This window comes from Lactuca serriola, chromosome 2 (genome assembly GCF_051521515.1).
Source record: "Lactuca serriola cultivar US96UC23 chromosome 2, Lser_US96UC23_V15, whole genome shotgun sequence".
Lineage (NCBI taxonomy): Eukaryota > Viridiplantae > Streptophyta > Magnoliopsida > Asterales > Asteraceae > Lactuca > Lactuca serriola.
Genome location: NC_136409.1, coordinates 161,287,084 through 161,293,083, shown reverse-complemented (window position 1 = coordinate 161,293,083; position 6,000 = coordinate 161,287,084).

Genomic DNA, 6,000 nt, shown 5'->3' with positions numbered 1-6,000 from the left:
GGATAGCCCATGTTATCTTTTAAATTTTCCATGGTAATGTAAATAGTTTAACAAATTCTATGACATACTACAGTTTTATATGTTTATATGACGTTTAGATAGAATTATTAAAGGAAGTGTTAATTTAAAACATGAACATTTAAATTGACATCAGAAAAGAGAGCTCTTTGGGCGCTACTACACATAATTACTCATAGTATTGTGCATGTAAGTCCTCTCCTTAGCTTTTAGGCTAGCTCGAACGGAACAACTGGCAAAGATTTCACGCCGCGAACAAACTTTCTCCGCCTGAAAATATTCTCGCGTCCCTTACCTTAGCCTGAAAGGAATTAAATTTTGAATATTGGTAGATTAGTATGCATAATGGCAGCTTTAAAAGGTTCTCCAATCTGGGGGGGGGGGGGGGGGGGGGGGGGTTACAGGGTGGCACCAGCAACCCTTACATTTTTTGGCCACAGTGGAAAAAATTTCGAAAATTTTCAAAATTTTTCTACTATCGTGCAACCCCTACTGTGAAATCTTGCGTCCGTCCCTGCTCCAATCCAAGGACTTAGTGAATTTGCGGAAAGTAAAGAATACTTAGCATTACATACACAACGTAAAATCAATAAAAAAATAATTTATATTCAAGTGTTTTTTCTATTATTAATGCATAATATCAATTTAGAAGCCCAATAATTTTGTGAAAAAATAGATTTCTATATTTTACCATTATATCTACTCACAAAATATCAAGGACAATCATGTTCTCATAAAAAAAAAGTCCACCATTTCCAATTGGCCGACACTAAACAGTCAAATACAAACTAATAACAAAAACCAACAGAAGAGTCATCTCAATCGAATGTCATGTCAAAAAAACAAAGATCTATCAGAGGTTAGAGGTTGTTAGTTGCAAATAGAATTTAATTAGACGTACTAGATTGCGACAAGTCAACACAATTTTGATTAGCTTTAATAAGATATAGATGTTTTGTATAAAAAAGGAATATTATTTGTCACAAGTTGTTATTTGCAAATAGAGTTGAATTAGGCGTACTATATAGCCTATAAGCATGGTCTTTGCGACAAGTCAACACAATTCTGCTTAATTACATAGGATATATAGATGTTTTGTATAAAAATGAATATTTTTGTTACAAAAGTACAATGAAGTAAGTTTTAAATCTCTATCTCTATGCTTAATAAAAATCTCCCTTAAACGCCACATGTCACCATTTTACTCCACCTTCTTGCCACGTGTCACTACTACACCTATGTGCTGCCTGCTTTTCCCGCCCATTTCTTGTAGTCAAACATCGACATCTTTATCTCCTATTAATCAACAAATCAGTTTTAATACTCCAACATTCTATCATTGAAAGCATTATATTTACGTTTGAATGTTGTACATATAATACGAATAAAGATATGATATCAGCTACTGATAATTCAATCGCATTATCTTTTACCAAAAATAACTCCAACATAATAGGAATGCAATCAATCCCCTAAATTAGTTTTCTTTATTGACATTTTCAGAGCTATCGATACTTCTTATGCATCTTTGCAAACTACCATTTGCATTCAGACATTTGAATCCATCAGGTTAGTATAAAACAAAAAATTGTTCACTGATGGTAGTTTATGTGATGTACGATCTTTTTTTCTTCTTCTCCTTATGTTTCTGATACCTTCCTTTGATTATTTATGTGGTAAGCAAAAGGTATAATGTCAGTTTATGATCATTTACACTTCTGTTTATGTCCCTTTTCTAAACAACCTAATATTTGTTAACAACCTACTAACTCTTTTGGGAAACCTAATCTTTGAGTTCCACTTCCAAGTCTATTAGCATCTACCTATAGATATATATAGATCAGTCCCTGTACTGATACTCATAATTTTTAAACCCTTTTTTTTTTATTATGGGTGTCTTCTACAACCCAATTCTTACCTGCAAAACTTCCATCAATGAAAATAACAAAATGATGTAAATTAAAATAAATTTTTTTTTTTACATAATAAGTGAAAAAATGGGGAAAAAATGAATACGTGAAGATATATTTTTCCTGGTTTGCCTTCGGAAGTGATAATGTAGCAAGAACAGAGAAAACTATCATCGATTTCATGTATATTCCTTCGTTTCTTAGATATTTTCACTTGTATGTAAAGAAATAGTATGGACATCAGAATGTCACAAACCCAAGTCCTACCTAAGCATTCAATGATAGTGGAATGAAGAAGAGCAAAAAAGAAAAATACAATATTTATGCTACAGGAAAAAATTTATGCTATTTTTCGGCTACTTTTTGCACTTAATAACCATTACAACAATGAACTTGGCATGTAGTAGCATTCTACAACTAATACCATTTATGTCCCTTAGCTTAATGTTGTATGTTTTTTTTCTGTTCATCTGTTAGTGTGTGTCAATTTACATTGATTTTGTTGAATTTTATATATGTTACTGCATGTTTATATATATGTACTCAACAATTGTTAACAATTTACTTAGCACGTTTTATAGCAACCTACTTTTAATTTTTTTTAATTTTTCTTCATGTGACTGTTATTCATCCCAACTTGAAGGGATCATTTAGGTATTAATTATTATTTTACTCTAATAGTGGATGGTTTGGTACAATTAAAAGAACAAAGGGCAAATAGGGCAATTTGGTCCTTTCATGGTTGTTACCAAAACTCCACCATTCAATACAACTAAAATGCTATTTGTTTTTTTTATTTTTTCCATTTGTTTACTCAAAGGGCCAAAAATGTAATGTAGTTTTGTTATTATGATTACATTTAATACACATTTAGCATTTTTAAATTAAAAAAAGAACATATTACCCCTACTACCTTTTCATGTTTTGGTATTTCTACTTATTTCTTAGGGACGTCATATATAAATTTTTAGTACTTTTTATTATTTCATTTTCAGTTTTTCCTATTAGAGCCATATTCTTTATAAAATTATTTCCTATTATAGCCCTATACTTTATAAAATGATTTCTTAACTAAAACAATGCCTTGAATGAAAAAAATAGTAAAATAAATCTTTGTAATATAGAAGTACGGAACTATGATGCTATAATATGCAAATAGTTGTAAGTAAGTTGTATGCTACAACTATATTACTACAACTCGAAAAAAGAGACTTATATGTATTACTACAACTGGGCAATTGACTTTTTGTACTTTATCAACATGAATGATCATTTACACTCTCATGTATTAACACACCAACCAATTCCTACAAACATTTTGATAAAAACGAATATTTAAATGGAAAAGTAAACACAACATATATATTTCATTTTAATGAAATTCCTATGAAAAAAATTAATATGGAGAAGATGTTTTAGATTAGAAGTATAATCATATGATCCAACAGAAAAACATCACGTTTATCAAAAACAAAAGAGAACAGGACGACCAAATTTAAATCTGAATTATTAAGGGAAAAATAGTAGGGCAGTTTGGGAATTAACTTTAAAAAGTTAAACAAAAATGTCACTTTCACCGGATATAATAATCCTACTTTTCATTCCAACGTTGCATTAAAACATAATTTTCTTTTTCTTTTAGTGAATTGTCTCTGAATATATCTTACCAGAGACCATGAAATTCAACGATGATACTTTTAATTTAAAAAAAAAAACAAAAAAAAAAAAAGACCATATTAGCTTCCAAAACCCCAACTCAAAATACAAAACATGTGCATCCACTTGTGTTGGATTCAGCTATGTGTGCAGCTTTCAATGGGCTCATAGACAACACAGACAAATAACATTTTAATTAATTTTTTAAAATACCATTTTATAATAATTTTATATATTATGGTCGACAATTCTATAAGTCAATCTAATTTATACTATATCATTATACATGAACATTTTAATTAATTTATTTAAACGTAAATATCATCAAAACATATTAAATATTATTTATTAAAGACAAATAACATAAATATGTAAATTGTTAATTGTTTCAAGATAATTGATTACTCATTATGATTTAGAACTATCCTTTATTTACTATTTTATTATTATTCAATTTCTCAATCATTCGAGTTACAAAAGATACCAATCGTCTCTAACTCTTACTCTAAAATTATTAATTTTATTTTTACCTTTACTTTATTATTTATCAAACAAGAATATAAAGGACACATACATTACTTTATTATTTTTTATTATTTATCAAACAAGAATATAAAGGACACATACATTACTTTATTATTTTTTATTATTTATCAAACAAGAATATAAAGGACACATACATTAAAGAGAGAAGATAAAATAGAAAGTTATACTTGGATAATTGAAAATCCAAGAAAAAAATATACCACATCATTTTCTCAACATATATCCGGTGCTCAAGTTATTCATTTTTAACCAACACATTACTTGTGTTGTTAAAAAAACTAGGAATTAACTTGTAATGACCATTGTCTATTTGGATCACTTTAACTATTAACAGGTATAAGAATTTTTATCCATCTTGAAGTTCGATATTATGTATAAAGAAGTTTTTAAAAATTTATAAAAACAATGTATACTTTTATTATTTATATCAATTATTTTATTAATTAAATTACCATTAATTCACCATTTTAATTCGTAATTTTTTTGTGTCTATTTATTTTTCTTATATTATAATAGTTTTTAAATGTCATATAACAACTGTCATTTACATGATTGTTTATGTTTCTCTTTTAATATTTACAAATTGTCCATCGGATGCAAATTACTATACTTTCATAGTTTCAATCAATCATTTTATAATATGAACTTACTGACAAAACATTTATATTTACAAATTATTAAAACAAAAGTTATCATTGCTCAATAATTACGTTATAATTTTATTAAAAATATTTTTTTTCTTTCTCATCCGTGGTGTCCACGGGTTATAACCTAGTTCAATAATAATTACATAAACATCCGTTATTTTTTAATTTTGATCCATAAAATTTCTTCATACCTTATATTTTCATTAAATTATGCTAATATCAGATCAAACACTAAAATTATTTTTTAAAGCATAAGGAATTATTAAATCAAAATAAATAATTTGGAAAAACAGAACATAACAACCTTAATACATGTCGAACTATCGCATTCATGTTTGTTAATATTTACCTACTTATGATCCTACAAGTGAAAAGTTATCCCAATCACACTGTGATCCCATTCTAAAGCAAGGTTTTAGTAGGATTTTAGGATCCAACTAAATCATAAGTAGATATGTCATCACCTCTTTAGTCTTTATTCTATAATAAGGTTTTTAGTATTTTGAATCTTACTCAAGTCTTTATTTCTACTAAATCCAATGCATAGTCTAAAAAGCTTTCCAATAAGATCAAATCAAACTTCAAAAATTTATCCATTCAATTCGAAATCGAGCATTACAAATCATGAGAAGCCTCATAGAGTAGCAAAACTTCATTTATTAAGAGCACAATGACATGCATGCCATTTACTTTATGTTCTGTTCATTTAGTTGTACATGATCACAATGATATTGTTTCTTTTTGCGATTAAGATGTTTTGTGTCTAATTAGGACAATTTTCATGATTACATCTATAAAAATTATTGTTATTGTCTAAGATATTAAATTTGATTTTCCCACCGATGCCTTAAGCAACATCAAGTTATAATCGCAAACGTAAAAACAATACATTACAATCAAATTTGAAGACTAATTCATATGCATATAACATTTTGATTTGGATCCACTCTTACGATTATAATTTTACAAAATACAAAATGATCATAGATAAAATTTCAATCTTGACAACCGCAATATAAATTATTGTTTTTAACAATGTATAATATATGCATTTTGGGAAATGTGGTAGTGGTGGCATAATGATATCTCATATTATTTATTATTGGTTTCCTACGATATTTAAGATTGGAAGTTGTAACTGATAGTCGATATTTCTTTGGAGGTGAGTCTTACCATGGCGTCAATCACTAGAATCATGAATAAAACTATGTCCTTCGGTTATC